Genomic DNA, 19,714 nt, shown 5'->3' on the forward strand with positions numbered 1-19,714 from the left:
AGATGGCTGAGTTTTGTTTCATATTTGAAAGTCTTAAGAGGGAATTTATTTATTGCCCTGTTGCCTAATATTGGATGGCTTTAATTCCATGGTTTTCAGAATTGCCTATTGACATATGGTTTACCTACAAAATACCACCTGAAACATAAGAACTGGTCTTTCCTAAAGCTTTCCCCCCACAAACTGTAAATGAAAACTTTTTATTACTGACTGTATCCTCTCATTTGGTTTACCTTACGAGTGTCATGTTGCCTGCTGTTACACTTGTCTATGGCTTGTGCTTAGAAATAATGGTGTCTAGACAGACCCATAAATATCCTGGGTTATATTTCCTCATTTAAGGCTCTGAGACTTCACAGCAGGGGCAAGAAGACTTGCAGGGCAGACACGAGAAATCTTCAGGCCACTCGATTCAGAGTCCATTGGCAGAATAGGCAGAGAATGTGCGTGTGTGTGTGTGTGTGTGTGTGTGTGTGTGTGTGTGTTAGGCTGGGATGTAGAGATGGGTTTTGGAAATGATAGTTGGGTCTTGAAACTACTATTGAAGTGCAAATACCTCCTCCTTCATTTGGCGGAGAAATGTCAAAAATCCTCAGAACGGAAGAACCCATTCTCTTTATTTTGGGACACAGCCTGGTAAAACTTGTAAGAAATTATTACAACTCTGTGGGAAGCAAGTGCAAGTGTGGGAGAAGCAAGTTGATGTGTGAAGCAGACGTCAGTGTGTGAACCAGTTTGTTTGAACAGTAGTAGTTGCTGGCGGCAGAATGTTAAAAATGTGAGTATTAAGAGTATTAATGATGTGACTATTAAGACTCGGATTAGTGTTGAAGAAATATGAACTTGAATAGATTTGCTATGAAAGTCTTTGGATTTTTTTTTCCTGGAATGGATTTTATTTCTATTTCAGTTCATTTTATATGAGTCTCCCTGGAATTCATTGCAAATTTCTTTTGAAAGGTAAGGACTCATTGATTTATGAAGTTTTGATTTTTTCAGAGGTAAATATTTGGGGAAAAGTTGGTACTGAGGTTCGGAGTAAATGGGAATGAGGGTGTTTTATATTAGTATAGAAGTTAAGTAATTACAGAATAAAAGCTTTTAAATATTAGTGCAGTAAAATAGGATGCTTGTTTATATTGAATTGTTAGATATCTTGTCCAAATTTATAAAAAGAATGTCACTACTGAACTCTTAAAGATTGTCATGCCCATTGTAAATATTTTCGTAAACTGCTAATAGTTTTGACAACAAAAGGAGTGCTTATCTTTGAAATATATTCTCCTTCTCTGAATTATTTATTTTGGGAGAGTTGAGGCTAAGGGTGTAAAATGTATTATAAGGCCAGGTGCCATGGTGCACGCCTGTGATCCCAGCACTTTGGGAGGTCAATGTGGGTCGATTGCTTGAGCCCAGGAATTCGAGACTGGCCTGGGCAACGTGGCGAAACCCCGTCTCTACAAAAAATACAAAAAGTAGCCAGCATGGTGGCGCACCCCTGTAGTCCCAGCTACTCTAGAGACTGAGGTGGGAGGATCGCTTGAGCCTTGGAGGCAGAGGTTGCTGTAAGCTGAGATCCTACCACTGATGCACACCAGCCTGGGTGACTGAAGGAGACCTTGTCTCAAAAAAAAAAAAAAAGAAGAAGAAGAAGAAAGAAAGTATTATAGATTTATAGAGCTTTTTGGTTAGGGGTTGATCACTTATGGGACCCTGCACTGTGTTGCCCCTAAAGAGTTGGTGTTACCACTTATTACCCCTAATGAGTTAGTGTTACCATGTTCACTCCCTAGTACTTTCTCCTTTCTCTTGCATTTTCCTTCCATTCCTTTTTTCTTCCCTCCTAGCCTGAATGTTGGCCTACCAGTGAAATCTGCTTATGGCCTAACCTGATGGGTAATTAACAGACAATATGTTGTAGTCGACCTAAGAAGGCCTGTGACTGTCAGTCTGTTTTAACATACCTGCATCTATGAGGTATCTACAGTCAGCTCTGTTTTTCTTAAGTAGAGGTTTATCCATCACCAACAGTGAATGTTCAATGCAAGGAATAGCTTTTTAAAACATGTGGCAAATTTGTGGTTCTTTAGAATCCACTGTCATATAGTGGTTAGTACTTTTTTTTGAGACACAGTCTAGCTCTTTCGCCCAGGTTGGAGTACAGTGGTGCCACTTCGGCTCACTGCAACCTCCACCTCCCAGGTTCAAGCAATTTTCATGCTTCAGCCTCCCAAGTAGTCGAGACTAAAGTCATGTGCCACCATGCCTGGCTAACTTTTGTATTCTTAGCAGAGATGGGGTTTTGCCATGTTGGCCAGGCTGGTCTCAAACTCCTGGCATCAAATGATCTGCCTGCCTCAGTCTCCCAAAGTGCTGGGATTACAGGCATGAGCCACCGTCCCCGGCACATGTTTGTTGATGTCCACAAGTTGTTAGAGGTTGTTTATACGGAGGATGGTAGCCAAAACTCTGTTCATTTCTCCCATGTCTCTGTAGAAGGAAAACCTGTGCAGCACACTCTATTTTGCTAGTGTACTCAGTTGTCAAACAGATACCCAACTTGTGTGTGACCAATCATCTTTTCTCCTTCACTCTGCTGCTTTGAAGACCTTGGTCTCTGAAACACATACTTTTGGTCAGGTATCTATGACATAGGGATTAGGACCCATCTTCTTGACTATTTTTGGCAGAGAGACAGGGTCTCACTCTGTCATGCCCAGGCTAGAGGATAGTGGTGTGACCATAGTTCACTGCAGCCTAGAACTCCTGGGCTTAAGTGATCCTTCACCTCAGCTTCCTGTGTAGCTGGGGCTACAGGCGTGCACTACCACACACAGCTAAATTTTTTAATTTTTAATTTTTTTTTTGGTCAGAGATGAGGATCTTGCTATATTCCCCGGGCTGGTCTCAAACTCCTGGCTTCAAGTAATTTTCCCATCTTGGCCTCCCAAAGTCTTAGAACTACTGGTGTGAGCAACCATGCCCGGCCTCATCTTTTTGACTTACATAGGCTGTGGCTAGTATCATCAAGCTGAAGCCCCTTTTTTAAAACAACTGTACCTCAATTTTTATTATTATTATTTTTAGATGGAGTCTTACTCTGTCATCCAGGCTGGAGTGCAGTGGCGCTATCTTGGCTTGCTGCAACCTCCACCTCCCAGATTTAAGTGATTCTTATGCCTCAGTCTCCTGAGTAGCTGGGATTATAGGCATACACCACCATGCCTGGATAATTTTTGTATTTTTAGTAGAGGCGGGGTTTCACCATATTGGCCAAGCTGGTCTTGAGCTCCTGACCTCCAGTGATCCGCCCACCTCAGCCTCCCAAAGCGCTGGCATTAGAGGCATGAGCCACTGCGGCCGGCCCCCATACCTCTTAAAATATCTCAAGAATATTAAAACCAATTACCCTACCACTCAAGTATATCCACAGCATTTTTATATATTAGTTCTAAACTTTCTATTATATAACCGTAATCATGTCGTATATTTAGAATAATACTCAAATAGAACAGCATATATACATATACAAATAGAATATATACATATACAAATATACGAATATATACATATACAAATATATATATACACAAATAGAACAGAGAATACTTTGTTCTGCTTTTCTTCCTGTTTATCTTATTAGTCACGCTTTTCTCTGTTGCTACATATTCTTAATATAATGTTAATGGATGTAAAGCTCATTGAGTAGTATGTTATAATTAACAGTTTCCATTTGTTGACTATTTGGGTTATTTCCAGGTGTGTGTTTGTCTATTATCAATAAAATACCATTAACGTCTTTGTACATACAGTGTCTTTTTTCTTTCCAGTTATTCATTTGGGTTGAATTCCCAGGAGTAGGTTTAATGCTTAAAATAAAATAACATACACATTTTTCTGTTCTTTGTTGCCAAAACTTCTCTTCCAAGTATTGCCCAGCTTATATACTGCCAGATTTTATAATTGGTAAGGCTGTATTTAGTCACGGTTTTGTTTTATACATGAATATTAAATATTTATTAAGATATTGATGACTTAAAGTGAGAGTGTCTTATTGCATTTTTGATCCTCGGTAGGTGCTCAGTAACTTTTGACTTTAAAGAGAAGTGACTTTAGAGAGAAGCTGTAGAGAGAAGTGCTTATCAGTGTTACTATTTTCAATATTGTAACCATTCATCTTTCTGTGTATCTTACTGATGTTTACACATTCCTTACAGACTTTTAGTAAAAAAGCTATGAAGAGAAAAACATTTTAAAACCACCAGACTGCATTTGGCCGATAGTCTGCAAGTTCAGCTTACCTGCTTTCCCCACCACCTTGTAGATTTTTCTACTTGTGTTTGACTAGGTGTGTGTTCCTCAGCATGCATTTCTGCGTTAGTCTGAGATCCAGTCCATATTTTAGCCACATGACTGTTCAGAATCTTGGAAGTAAGAGGAAGCACTGTTATGTCAAAGAAGTTTTTGGTTAATAGAAAGGAATGCTAAAAAAGAAATTGTTAAAAAATATATAATTAAGTTTTAGAGAAGACTGAACTGGCAGTGGAAGTACTGATGCATGCTTCAAGCCTGTCCTCCTTTCGTTACAACGGCTAGGGTGATTAAATCCCTTTATTCAGAATGTTTGAATTCTGAAGTGATTTCCCCAGATACTAGGCCTTTTGCGTTAAGAATGAGCTGAGTCCCCTTGAGAATTAGGGCTTCTCAGTATAAATTTCTAAGTTGGCATTGGTCACTCCTGATCGAATGCATAAGATCAAGTTCTGGAACAGGGAGAGCAAAAGTATAGCCCCAGTATATTCTATAGAAACCTCTGCCTGCACCCAGACAGAAACCTCCAAACGTCCTTTACCATCTGGTCTAATGCATATGTCTTGTCTTGACCGGAGCTTACCTCTGCTGAAGGCGGGGGCTTTCCTGCCAAGGCTCTGAGATCCGCACCTTCTCGCCTTTCCCTCCTTACATATATCACCTGTTCTTCCTTTTTTTTTTTTGGAGAGACGGAGTTTTGCTCTTGTTGCCCACGCTGGAATGCAAATGGTGTGATCTTGGCTCATTGCAACCTCTGCCTCCCAGGTTCACGTGATTCTCCTGCCTCAGCCTCCCCAGTAGCTGGGATTACAGGTGTGCGCCACGAAGCCCAGCTAGTTTTATGTTTTTAGTAGAGACATAGTTTCTCAATGTTGGTCAGGCTGGTCTCAAACTACCAGCCTCAGGTGATCCACTCACCTTGGCCTCCCACAGTGCTGGGATTACAGGCATGAGCCACCATGCCCGGCCCACCTGCTCTCTTTACCACTTCATGACTTTCTTAGCTCTCCTCTGGTTTTCTATTTTTTCTTCTTTTCTGTCTCATCACTTCTTCCACACATCTGAAACCTAAATTAAACCTCGATTTTTCAAACACTTTGATAATCAGAATGCCTCTTCTCTGCTGTGTTTGGGCCAGTCAGTACTTGGATAATATCTTGGGTTCCTTTCATTGCTGTGGTTTTGGTGCTCTAAGAACTGTTTGTTTTTTTTTTTTTTTTTTTCCCCTACCAGAGCTCTCTCTCTTTTTCTATTTTTTTTTTTCTTTTAACTATCTGGGGACCTTGAGTCCTTACTTAACAGATTCTAAGGGTAGTCAGTCTCCTTGGAGTGTGTATTTTATTGGTAATTGAATACATTCAAATGACATTTTTCCTTAAATTCTTATCTGACCTTTAGAAAATCAAATAGTGACTTTTGGAATGGTATTTGAATTACTGTTGGTATGTGTATACTCTGACTCCAAATTAATTTTAGTCACTTTATTGTCTAAAAACACTACCCAGGCACCACTAGAAGTGACTTTAGCTTGGCTGGGCGCAGTGGCTCACGCCTGTAATCCCAGCACTTTAGGAGGTGGAAGAGGGCGGATCACCTGAAGTCAGGGAGTTCAAGATCAGCCTGGCCAACATGGTGAAACCCTGTCTCTACTAAAAATACAAAAATTAACTGGGCATGGTGGCGTGTGCCTGTAATCCCAGCTACCCAGGAGGCTGAGGCAGGAGAATCGCTGGAACCCAGGAGGCAGAGGCTGCAGTGAGCCGAGATCGTGCCACTGCACTCCAGCCTGGGTGACAGCGCAAGACTCCATCTTAAAAAAAAAAAAAAAGGGCCGGGCGCGGTGGCTCAAGCCTGTAATCCCAGCACTTTGGGAGGCCGAGACGGGCGGATCACGAGGTCAGGAGATCGAGACCATCCTGGCTAACACAGTGAAACCCCGTCTCTACTAAAAAATACAAAAAAACTAGCTGGGCGCAGTGGCGGGCGCCTGTAGTCCCAGGTACTCGGGAGGCTGAGGCAGGAGAATGGCGTGAACCCGGGAGGCGGAGCTTGCAGTGAGCTGAGATCCGGCCACTGCACTCCAGCCTGGGTGGCAGAGCGAGACTCCGTCTCAAAAAAAAAAAAAAAAAAAAAAAAAAGTGACTCTAGCTTGTTCCTTGATAGTCCCTTAGGCCATGTAAGATGAAACTACTCAGGGCATATGTGTAACGGGCCAAGTCCATTTTGAATTTTTGCACCTCCTCCTACCATCCCCCATCTTTACCCATGTGGTCTAGTGGAAAGTGCACGCCTGTGGAATTTCAGAAACCTGAATCCCAAGTCACTAATTAGCTATTTTGGTTTTAGGCAAGTTACTTAGCCACCCATGACTCAGTTTCTTTGTCTTCGTCGACTTAATTGAATATGATTCCTAAGGTTCCCAGCTGCTCTGTACAGATTTATGATTTCTAGAAGACTTTTTGTTTTAACTCTGTGGTTCAATTTGTGGTCAGAGTGAAAGAGGAAACTTCTGTGCTGTTTACTCTTCAGAAGAAACTAGTTGCCACGTTTGTTTTTGTCCAGGAAAGATTCAAGTAGCAAATTTAAATAGTAAATTTAAACTTCTGTTTTGCAGTGATAATTCATGTTATTTGAATGATCTTAGCATTCGCAGCTGACCCTTCCCATGAGAAATGGGACTGTAACATATGCAGTATACTTGGTTTTACATTTGTTTACATTACAATTAATTTTGTTTGGATATATTTTCTGAGGTTCACCAGGGTTGTTGAGATCATTTTAGAAAAAGTGTCCTGTCAGAGGTTGGAAGTGATTGGCATAAGAGGATTAGTAAAATTTAGCAGAAGTTTTGCTCCACTGTGGAAAAAGATACATATTCTGTTGTACCTCCGCTGCCCTCTGCAAAACGTTGCCTTCTGTCACAGTGCTGGCACCGACTTCTGAATCTTCGCAGAGATTTAGTGCTAATTCCGCGAAGTTCTTTAAAGTGTTTGTGGGCCTGCTGTATGTTACATATATACCTCCTTGGCCTCTCCTGAGCTGCGGTTTGCTTCCTTTAGGGAATTGCAACATGATCTCCAGGGTTTTGGGTTTCCTGATACCCGCCGTGGCAGATTCCTTTATAGTGTACACTTACTACGTTAATTTGTTCTGAAAGTTTCATAACTTATTTTGAAATAATTTGAGACACTTGGGGTGTTTCAAATTCTGGGCTGGAAATCTCTAGAGAACAGGATGTGATAGACAAAAGAGAAAAGAGAAGATTGGGAGGTGGGTGAAGGATTTTGAAATAGGAAGCCATAGCTGATATATCAGAGGTTGCTGGAGAGGAGCATAGTCTGAAAAAATACATTTCACAGGAGATATGTTGTCTTTCCATTGATCCTATTATATTTTGAATCCTTCTCCACCCACCACCTCCTCCCCTTTTTTTAAGAGATAGGGTCCCTCTTTGTTGCCCAGGCTGGAATGTATTGGCATGATCATAGCTCACTGCAACCTTGACCTCGTGGTCTCAAGGGATCTTCTTGCCTCAGCCTTCCAAGGAGCTGGGAATACAGGTGTGCAGCATCCTGCCTAGCTAATTTTTACCTTTTTGTTAGAGACAGAGTCTTGCTTTGTTGCCCAGGCTGGTCTTGAACTCCTGGACTCAAGCAATCCTACTGCCTCAGCCTCCCAAGTAGCTGGGATTATAGGCATGAGCCACCACACCCAGTCCCCTTCACTTTTACTGCCTTGATATATGCATACTGTTTCCTCTTCTAGGCCCCCTTCGTAGAGAAGTAGTTTCAAAAACTTGTAAATCAGCTTGCAATGAGGAATTGATTTTCCTATAGAATGATGTGAAAATTGGTGCTTTAGTTCTCAGCTGTCTGGCAAAAGCCTTCTTGCCTCTTATGTAGCATACTGTAGAATCTAGCCAGCCAGGCATGGTGTCTCACCTGTAATCCCAGCACTTTGGGAGGCCGAGGTGGGTAGATCACCCGAGGTCAGGAGTTTGAGACCAACCTGACTAACATGGTGAAACCCCGTCTCTCCTAAAAATACAAAAATTAGCCAGGCATGGTGGTGCACGCTTGTAATCCCAGCTACTTAGGAGGCTGAGGCAGGAGAATCACTTGAACCTGGGAGGCAGAGGTTGCAGTGAGCCGAGATTGCACCACTGCACTCCTTCCTGGGTGACAGAGCAAGATTCCATCTCAAAAAAAAAAAAAAAAAAAAAAAAAAAAAAAAAAAGACTCTGATTACTCTCAAATACTATTTCAGTGCAAAAATAGATTCCCAGCCCCAGTGTTCAGTAACGGGAACTCAAGGATCCTGGTCAGCTGCACCAGGAGGTGGGAGGGACTCCAGGCTTTGTGGCAGTGGCCAGTATTCTTGGGGCCAGCAGCCTGAATGGATATCCCCAGAAATGGGGTCACTGAAACTGCTCTCAGGGCCCCTAGTTGTCAAATCTGTGGTTGCTTAACAAGGGGATATGTTCTGAGGATTGACTAATTAGGCGATTTAGTCATTGAGCAAACATTATAGAATATATTTATACAAACCTAGATGGTAGAGCCACCTAGGCTGTATGGTGTAGCCTATTGCTCCTAGGCTCCAGACCTGTATAGCATGTTACTGTGCTGAATACTGTAGACAGTTGTAACACAGTGGTAAGTATCTGTGTATCGAAACATAGAAAGGGCACAGTAAAAATATGGTATTATAATCTTCTGGGGCCACTGTCGTGTATGTGGTCCGTCATTAGTTGAGATGTTGTCATGCAGTGCATGATTAATTGCTCTGGGTTCATTCTTGGTTAGGAAGGACTTCCAATAAGAGGTATATAAGAAAAATGGGATAATATGGGGATGTGTGGGGAAGCGAATGTGTTTCTGTGAGAGACTGTGTTGACCTCTGGATGCCAGGTTCAAGGGCACTGCCTCTATAAAGATGGATCTGGCCTGTCCTTGTAGATCCTATATTGTGACAATGTAAGGATTGCCCAAGGATGAATGGTGCATTAATCTCCCATAACCTTAGGTGCCTCACTAAGTATGATGGAGTCTTAGGAGTGAGAATGATTTTCATTATTTTGGTCTGTAGTCAGCTTCTGATCACCACTGCAATTTCAAAAGATCTCGATTTGTGTTTCCCTGCTTCTGAATAGGCTGAGTGACTGCCTTCTTTCTCCTCAATCTTATCTTGCCAGCATTTTAAATGTAATTGATATCACCTGCAATTTTATGACGTCTTAAACATGGAGTTGCCCACATTAAGTCATTTAAAACACCATGGCATTTATTTTCATGATTGGTTGTCTTTTGTTTATAAGTAAAGTTTTCATTGCTTGCACTCCTTATTTTTTCTGTCTGGTGGTCTTCATTTTCACTTTTCTTCTCCTTTATTTAAAATGACCTTGAGTTGGTTAACTGCACTTCTCAGCGACCTCCTCCACTTACCACCATTTGGAGTAGGCTCAATGAATGTTAGCTGTTTTTTATGCTGGTTTAAACTGAATATAATTAGGACAGCGAATTTGTTTCAGAACCTGACAGAAAACATGTATTGCATATATATTTAGTGGTTATGTTCTGCGGGTTTGGATGTTTGTATCCTGCTTGTTCCTTTTCTGAACACAGATAGTTATTTGAGTTGAATTAGCTATTTGTTGATTGGCCATTTTGCAAGTTACTGTTTTTGAAAATGAGATGTGAATTTAATTGAAGCTTACTTTGGTAGTGATCGTACCAACTTCCAAACTTGCCGTAGGTTTCCATATTCCATTGAAGCTACTTTTGATCCTTAAGATGCTACATTACTGGTATGAAATCTCTTATAGTTGTGGGGAAAAGATGACATAAGAAGCTTCAGGCCAGGCGTAGTGGCTCACACCTGTAATCTCAGCACTTTGGGAGGCTGAGGTGGCAGATCACTTGAGGCCAGGAGTTCGAGACCAGCCTGGCCAACATGGCGAAACTCCGTCTCTACTAAAAATACAAAAATTAACTGGGTGTGATGGTGCGTGCCTCCAATTCCAGCTACTTGGGAGGCTGAGGCAGGAGAACTGCTTGAACCTGGGAAGTGGAGGTTGCAGTGAGCCAAGATTGTGTCACTGCACTCCAGCCTGGGCAACAGAGTGAGATTCTGTCTCAAAAATAAAAAAAAAAAAAAAGCTTCCGATTTATATTTTGTTGCATATTAAGTAAAAAAACCAAAAATCTCATGAAACATGGTTTTAGGTACCTTTTGACAAACAACTGGGGGACGTGCTGCATCAGTTCTGCCCACACTTTTCCTAACTGCATATTTTCCTACCTTTAGTCATTTTTCTTATTGAATTCTTCTAGTTCTTTCATGTGTATGCGTGTGTGTGTGTGTTTTGAGATGGAGCTTCGCTCTTGTTGCCCAGGCTGGAGTGCAATGGTGCTATCTCGGCTCACTGCAACCTCTGCCTCTCGGGTTCAAGCGGTTCTCCTGCCTCAGCCTCCCGAGTAGCTGGGATTACAGGCGTGCGCCACCATGCCCAGCTAATTTTTTGTATTTTTTAGTAGAAATAGGGTTTCACCATGTTAGCCAGGCTGATCTTGAACTCCTGACTTCAGGTGATCCACCCGCTTTGGTCTCCCAAAGTGCTGGGATTACAGGCGTGAGCCACCTTGCCCGGCCGTTCTTTCTTGTTTCTGTTTGTTTATACTGTCATATTTAGTATTTATACATCTTTTTCTCCCAAGGAAGGGATCTGCTGTTTTAATTGGATGATTATGTCAGAAGGCTCTTTTCTGTACCTTGGCTAGAGCAGGTAGCTGAGAAGTCTTTTTTGTCACTAACTAAGGGGCTGTCAAGTACTCTATGAAAACAACATACTCATGTATGTATTTATATGAGAAATATTTTTATAAAGCAATTAACGGGTCATGTGGGCCATGGAATCTTTCCCTGATTCATGTGTTTTCAAGAAAACATGTTTTTATTTTTTTAATTGCATTGAGCTTCCTTTAAAAAAACTGTTATTTCTCCAAAGATAAATTTCATTTTCTACTTAGGAAAACAGATGACTCTTTTTCCCTAAAATGCCTTCTGTGAAATGACATGTGGAGCTGTTAGGCATTGTGAATCTGTTTTATTTACCCCAGTGTTACAGAAAGAAGGAAGGCAATTTTAGCTTCTTTAAAGAGACACTGGTCTGGGGTAAATAACAATTTAGTCCAGGAGGGTAGAAAAGAATGCTTATGACATTCTTTTCATCAGCTCCATGTGTAACCTCCAAGCAGGAGGTCAGGCAGTAAAACATTTGAGTGAACTGGTGAAATGTTTTGTATTTATTTACAAGGCACTTAATCACAAGACTGATCCCAATAAACTCAACAAGTTAGAGTGATGGAGGAAAGTATATGGGGCATGCAGAACAGTAAAATCGGGGACTGGAGGGGGGCCTGTAGATTGCATTTAGCCTGCTCCTCTCTTCCCACCGTGGAGAGATGGCCATCAGTGCAGTGGTCATGGGTGAGTTTGATGAGGAATGTAATGAGGCCCTTTCTGTTCCCACCTGCTGCTGAACTACTTGACATTTGCTTTTAGATTGCAGGCATCCTGAAGTATTTAAGTTCTGTTTTGCTGATAATTCTTCATTCTTTTTGTGTAACTTTCTTGAATCAAAACTTCGGTGCCACCATTCTTAGTGGTATATCTGTGATGCTGGAGTTGATGACTTGATTTCATTGCTTACCACAGTCTAATTTAAAACCAAAGCATTCTAAAACCTTCTCAGTTTTCTCATTTTTATTGTTACTATATATTTATTGGTTTAGATATAGTTTGTAGAGAATCAAAGAAAGAAAAGAGGACAGTTTCTTTGGATAGGAAGTTTATAACGTTTTCTCCCCAAGGAAGCCTGCCGCATAGTAAGCTCTGGGGTCAGTAGTCACTGCCGGCTTAGCTGTTGTTCATTTTCTCATTGCATCTCTACTAAATGATGGGCAGACAGACTTTCATTCATACCCGACTGTTCTGCTTTTGCATATATATATATATATTTTTTTTGGAGACAGGGTCTTGTTCTGTCACTCAGGCTGGAGTGCAGTGGCACGATCATAGCTTACCGCAGCCTTGAACCCCATGGGCTCAAGGGATTCTCCCACCTCACCCTCCCAAGTAGCTGGTACTATAGGCGCTAGCCACTATGCCTAGCTAATTTTTTATTTTTTGTAGAGACAGAACTTTCTTTGTTGCCCAGGTGGTCTCGAACTTCTGGGCTAAAGCCATCCGCCCCCACTTGGCCTCCCAAAGTGCTAGGATGAAAAGTGTGAGCCACTGCACCCAGCCTGCTTGCTTGTATTTTGAATAAAAGATTTCATGGGGTGGGAGGGTTACAACTCTTTGTGAATATTAATAATCCAGATTAATTTGAAAGAACTTTCATGTAATATGCTGCTCAAAAAACAGTATATACAAGCAGTTATCTCTATCACCTAGCAGAAGGCTAGGCAAGATTGGTTTAACAAGTAAATAAGAATAATTTAGTGTTAGCCTGCTCTACAAATAAGAGTACTTTAGTATCTGAAACTGTCCCTGGAGTATATCAATGTATATTAGGAAATTACTTCAGTGTATTATGGACTAGCAAGCATTATTGAGAACTCACTGTATTTCAAGTATGGGGCAGGAACTGTGAAAATATATAAGGTGCTTCCAGTTGGAGATGGAGGTGAGGAACAGACTCAATCAGATCATTTTTGGAGTGGTGAGGGCTTTGATACAGGAATGCAATGCTATATAAAGGTGCTTCCCTCTTGATTCTTGAGTTTTATTTTGTTTTGAGACAGAGTCTTGCTTTGTTGCCCAGGCTGGAGTGCAGTGGTGTGATCTCAGCTCACTGCAACCTCCACCTCCCAGGTTCAAGTGATTCTCCTGCCTCAGCCTCCCAAGTAGCTGGGATTACAGGTGCCTACCACCACACCTGACTGATTTTTGTATTTTTAGTAGAGGTGGGGTTTCACCGTGTTGGCCAGGCTGGTCTTGAACTCCTGACCTCAGGTGGTCTGCTTGCCTTGGACTCCCAAAGTGCTGGGATTACAGGCGTGAGCTACTATGCCGGGCCTGTTTTGTGTTGTTCTTTTTAATTAAGGCAATGATCAAATTATCTAGGAAATTAGTTTAAAGCCAACATACCTAAAATATAAAACAGAACACAAGGCAGATATTCTTAGGACATTTTCCTCAAGCTGACATTTATTTATCTTACTGCCTGAATGTAAAGACTTTTTTTTTTGGTAGTTACTTAATTTTACCTCTTTTTTTGTTTCAGTTTAGCTGAATATAACTTTATCTAAAATAAAGTGAATAGCTCTTGTATTTAGAGGTAGTACAAATAATAGGGTAACGGTACCCCTTCCTTGTTCTGTCCCACTTGCACCCAGCCAACCCATCTGCCCAGTGGGATTTTAGGTGGTTTCAGTCCTTGGGCTCAAGAGAAGTTCATTTTTGAAGACTCATCCTCTCTGTATGAATAAATTCCTTGGTCATTATCTACTGTTTTTCATTCTCTGTGAAATAGATCATCTACCACAGTGGATAATAGAGGATGATACTATTCAAGACAAAAGCCTATATTTGGAATACTTTATGTAATATGACATATTTAATATGCTTAATGCCCTTAATGAAATGAAGATGTGAAATAAAGTATTGTCGTTCTGGGGATATCATTTATCAGATTCTAAGTTTCTGAATCTGGTTAGGGAGTTTCTTTTATTAGTAGTGGTGAATATAGAGTAGTGGTTTGGATATATTGGTGTCATATTTTGGTTGGGTAGAAATATCTCTGACATTTTTACATGATGTGTTTTTCCATCCTCTCCACAACAGTAATTTCATTCTCAGGAAGAGAAATCCATCCCATCCATGATAGATTTTCAGATACAGTGCCCAGTTCAATCTTTTGATAAATGTTTATTGTTTACCATGTGCTAGGTGAAGTAAATACGGTAGCTGAAGGGTTATGAAAAGATACCAAAGCATTGTTTCTTCTGGGGAGGATTTTATAAGTTTTTTATATTTTAAATACCTTCTTTAGAGGTCTTTATATTATAAGCTTTCTATATTTTATGTTATGTTATGTTATGTTATGTTATTTTTAGAGATTGAGTCTCTCTTTGTCACCCAGGCTGGAGTGCAGTGGCACGATCTTGGCTGACTGCAACCCCCGCCTCCTAGACTCAAGTGATCCTCCCACCTTAGCCTTTAGAATAGCTGGGATTATAGGCACGTGCCACCACTCCTAGAGAATTTTTGTATTTTTTGTAGGACACGGTTTCGCTCTGTTGGCCAGGCTGGTCTCAAACTCCTGAGCTCAAGCAATCTGCCTGCCTCGAATCACGGATATAAAGCTTTCTATAGTCCCTTCACTTTCCCTCCCTATACCCCCTGCCTCCAATTCTATTTTTCTTTCCATGTCATCTCAGAAGAAAGGTAAGTTTCACTTTGCTGATGTGTTCTTGCATATTTTCTTTCTTTCTTTTCTTTTCTTTTTTTTTTTTTTGATGGAGTTTCGCTCTTGTTGCCCAGGCTGGAGTGCAGTGGTGCAATCTCGGCTCACAGCAACCTCTGCCTCCCAGGTTCAAGCCATTCTCCTGCCTCAGCCTCCGGAGTAGCTGGGATTACAGGCATGCACCATCATGCCCGGCTAATTTTTGTATTTTTAGTAGAGACGGGGTTTCTCCATGTTGGTCAGGCTGGTCTCGAACTCCCGACCTCAGGTGATCCGCCAGCCTCGGCCTCCCAAAGTGCTGGGATTACAGGCGTGAGCCACCATGCTCCACCATCTTGCATATTTTTACTTATGGCCTCTGACTAGTGCTATGATTAGATTTTTGGATATTTCTTACTTCTAGGTGAGTTGACCTAGAAGTACCATCTCAAGCTTCTTTGGATTCAATGTGCACTTTGTCTTGAGTTAATCTTAACTTTCGTGGTTAGTGTGCCAAGGAGACATACTTGAAGGCTTTTCCCTTCTCCATTTAGGATCCTTAAGTTTTGATGCAGTAATTATTTTAGAAAGGAAGAAATATCATGCATTTTGTCATACATACATCAAGTTTGTTTATGGGGAAGATTTTATAGTACACTGACCATGCCTTGACAGAAATGGAGGTGACTGTGTCCTTGAGGCAGAAGGAGGTAGCTGTGCAGTGCTGGTGGTTGCCCTGTGAAAGATGTGGACACAACATTGTAAAGGCTTAGAGGCAGGACCAGTTACATTTGCCTGGATGGCAGGTGACAGCCTTAGGAGAGGAGGAGATAGCTGGGCCTGGAAGGATGGATAGGACATATTTGGTGGGAAGATGAGAAAGGATTTCTCCAGGAAGAAAGAGGGAACATGAACTGTGAGAGAGGAGAACAGATGCCTTAAAGTTCAAGGCATATTCCAGAAGCCAGGAGGAATATGCCTGGTGCGTAGCAAGGGTGGAGTGGGGTGAGGTGGGGAACAGGAATTGCTATTAAGTGGGGATATGATAGTAACAAAGGAATGTGTGTGCCTTTTCTGTTTGTAAAAATTAGAATTTCCCTAGATGGTATACTTAGCACCTGCCTGCCTCTCCCAAGTTTTTTTAAATATCAAAATTAATCCAGTGTTTTCAAACAAACACTGCCTTTCTATTTCCTTTTAATCTATTCCCAAGGAAAATAAATATTGACAGTCCTGGTAGTACGATGTATTACCGCGGTAAACTTTTAGTAGTAGGTAACTTCAGAGAAACTTTACCAACCACATTTTGTGTTTGTTTTGCTCTGGTGCTAATCTGGCAAGAATGATGTCCAGCAGGAAAGTCAACATATCTTAATAAACCGTCCGCTTTTATAGGAATGCTAGCTTTCTGGCAGATGTCATATCAGCCCAGCATGCATTGCACAGCGATGACTCGTTTAAATATATTTCAGTGGGGACAGCAACGTCTCACTGGTAACTGCCATCCTTGCAGAGGATACTCTGAAGGGCTGTGAATTATTTTCCATTCATATGTGGTACCTTGGCCTCTTGCACTGTTGGCATTGAAAACAAAACCAAAACACACAAGACATCGTAGAGAAATTATTCCTATCCCTTCAATTATGTGGCTTCAACTGTGAAAAAAGGAAGGGTGAAGACATTGTAGAAGCCAAAATTTGTTCTTATTTTGATATTGGGCTCATCAGCTATGCAGGTGCTAATACAGAGAAATTTTCTTGAGAACCTGGCAGTGGCAGGGTTAATGTAGCTCCTCTGGGGTGGGGTGGAGGTGTACTTCCTGCTTTTATGTTTTCGAAAGAGGAGTGCAGGAAATTATACCTAGGTATTAAGAGCTTTGAAAAGTTGAGTACAAAGCTCTTTATCAGATATAGGAGGCCTAACTGAGGATATCACCCCAATGCAGTTTTTCCAGGAAAGTTGTGCTTTGCCAAAGGTAGCTTTTCCAGGGTCAGTGATATAGCAAGATATTTCTCAAGAGAAGGAAGTAAAAAGGAAAATCCCTTTTATGGGATTAAAAATTCAGTAAGTATTCTGAACTCAGTTTTTTTTTCTTTTTTTCACATTTGAGAATCATTTGTTTTCATACTAGCAATAAGGAATCCTAAGAAGAAATTCAGGAAACAATTCCTGTTGCAACAGCACTAAAAATATTGAAATATTTAGAAACAAATTTCTCCAAGGAGGCACACTGGAAAACCACAAAACATCAATGACAGAAATATCAGATTTAAATAAATGAAAAGATATTCCCTAGTTCTGAATTGGAAGCTGTTGTTAACATGTTAGCACTACACAAAGCAATATACAGATTCAGTGCAATCTTTACTAAAACCCTACTGGCTTATTTTTTTTTCTTAAATAGGGAAGTTGATCCTAAAATATATATAGAATTACAATAGACCCTTAATAGTCAAACAATCTTGAAAAAAATAGGAAGACTTACATTTTCTAATTTTAAAACTCACTACAAATCTCCAATAAACAAAAGAGTGTGGTGCTGGCAGGAAGATAGATGTATTATCATTAAAAAAAAAAAAAAGTGACTAGTGAATACTTTTACATCTTACAGTATTTTTTCTCTCAAATGCTGAACTCAGTTTTTAAACACTCCATTTACTAATGTGTAAATTTTTCATTGTCCTTTAATCACTGAAATAAGGCTTTTTTCTGCTTACGGAGGGATTTTTCTGCTGATTTATTGATAGTTGACTGGTCAAAAGGCATGGAAAAGGTGCCATTTCCTGGGCTCTGTTGCCATTTGATTTATTTAGAAGATGTAATAGGAGGAAGAATTTCTGTTCTTGCTGTTAGTCCTGCTCAGTCACTGGCAGTGGATGATGGAGAGAGATGGATGCTTGTTTGTTGTTTGCTACAGGAGGGGAGCTGCCAGGCGACCAAACAAAGTTAAGAGGGCTTCTGCTTAGTATGTGACTTGTACTGATGCCTCCAGTGCCTGCTGTGGTCCACACGCTGGGTTTAGGGGCTCTCGGATTCTCTACTCTGAACAATTCTCTCAACAGTTCTTATTTGCCTTCTAAAGAGGAAGGACTGGAGGGCACACAGCAAGTCTCTTTTGCAGCCTTAAATGTGTGGTGTTGCCCAAAGTGGTTTGAGCTGGGGTCATGGGGTAAAGGCTTGTTCGGATGATGGAGGAGTTGGCACACATCCTCAGTATTATTTTCAGTAGTGTGGAGACTGCCCGAGTCAGCCCCACCCACCTGCCTGGGAGCACATTAAAACTCAGGCACCGGCACCATCGAGGGGGACCCCAGGCTCAGGGAATCAGACTTGAGTAGAGAGAGTCCGGGAATCTGCTGGGAATCTGCACCTCTACAAATTCCCTGGTGCCTTTCCAGTCGTAAAACCACTGGTTCCTACTTTCCTATCCATAGAGGACTACTCTGAGCCTATATGGCAAATTTGGAAAATCTTCCCTCAAATGTTCCATCTATGGGACGGTGGGTGAGCGGCCCAGAGTAATTCTTATGCATCAGTAGGACCCATACATGCGGCATGTCTTAAAATCATAGTTCATGATATCTTTGTAGAGCGTTTGAGGGCTTTCAAGCACTAGGTTTATTGCCTCCTGTTTGAGGACTACCTCAGACTGTTAATTTTGCCCCCTGAGGTTATATGTTGACTCTGCCCGCTGCTGTGGAATTTGCAGCCTGGGAGCATCCAGATGGTAAAAGACCCCCTGGAGTTACTGAGTCAACTCTCAAAATTATCCTGGATTTCAAAAAAGACAAAGAGAGATAAAAGAAAAATATGGAGAGCGGGAGGAATGGTACAAGAAGGGGACCTTTCACAATTGGGCGGGTCCTGAAATTCTGTCCCTATTTTAGGTATTTTTCTTGCAGTGCTGCTGCTGCTGCTGCTGCTGGTTTTAATGATGATAATGGTGAACAAGAGTAATAACACAGCAACCAAAAACAATAAAAATATCAGGAATTTAATGAGGATCGACTTTTGCCAAGCACTGCTAAACACCTTGCACACATTGTCTCATTTAATCTTTACGACAATGCTATGAAATAGATACCATTATTATTGCCCCCATTTTACCGATGGAGAAACTGAGACAGAAAAAATATAGCTCAACTGACATAGCTAGTAGTAGCAGATGTGTGATTCGAACTTTGTGAAATCTGACTTGGAAGCCCAGGCACAAGATGGAATGCAGGTTAAAAATCCAAATGCCTAGGGGTCTAGGCAGGAAGAGTAAATGAGTAAAGCACACCTGTAGCACACAGGGAATGGTGGGACTGTGGCCAAGAAGAGAATGCTTGCCCTGTCAATGAGGGTAATCAGTTAAGTCCTAGATAATTGTGCCTAGGCTGAAATTCAGGCCAGTGCTATCAGATTTTTTTTTTTTTTTGAAGAGCTAATGGAAATCAGTATTTTTATGTGAGATGTTTTGATATTTAAATGGTGACAACATGTTCAAATTTTTAAAGAACACTGAGCCAAACAAACATCAGATTGTAAGCAGGGTTTTAAATCTGTTTTGTTTACTGCCACTTGCACAGCATCTAGAACAGTGCTTGGCTCATAGTAGGTACTAAGCACATGTTTGTTGAACAGATGATTGAATGAGTATTTGTGGACTGCATTACACTTGCAGGCAGCCAGTTTCCAACTTCTTCTCTACTGCTTCCCCCAACTACCTTTTAGGTTTTTCTGCTGCTTCCTATCCCAGACCAGATCATTTTTCATTTTTCAGCTAAGTATATAGACAATATGTACTTCAAAGGTTAAATCCTTCTAGTTTGAATTGGTGTTTGGACCAGGATTCTTGGTGGGGATTTTAAAATTGATTTAAAAACTTATTTTTCGGCTGAGTGCGGTAGCTCATGCCTGTAATCTCAGTATTTTGGGAGGCTGAGACGGGCAGATAGCATGAGTCTGGGA

The 19,714-nt window shown here is 41.1% G+C and overlaps 1 protein-coding gene across 1 annotated transcript in view; it reads left to right on the forward strand.

Annotated features, from left to right (window-relative positions):
- Nucleotides 1-19,714, forward strand: part of PTPN14 (protein tyrosine phosphatase non-receptor type 14) — a 203,077-nt gene that overhangs the window by 19,105 nt on the left and 164,258 nt on the right. The window lies entirely within an intron of this gene.

The sequence above is a fragment of the Macaca thibetana genome, chromosome 1 (assembly GCF_024542745.1).
Source record: "Macaca thibetana thibetana isolate TM-01 chromosome 1, ASM2454274v1, whole genome shotgun sequence".
Taxonomy (NCBI): domain Eukaryota; kingdom Metazoa; phylum Chordata; class Mammalia; order Primates; family Cercopithecidae; genus Macaca; species Macaca thibetana.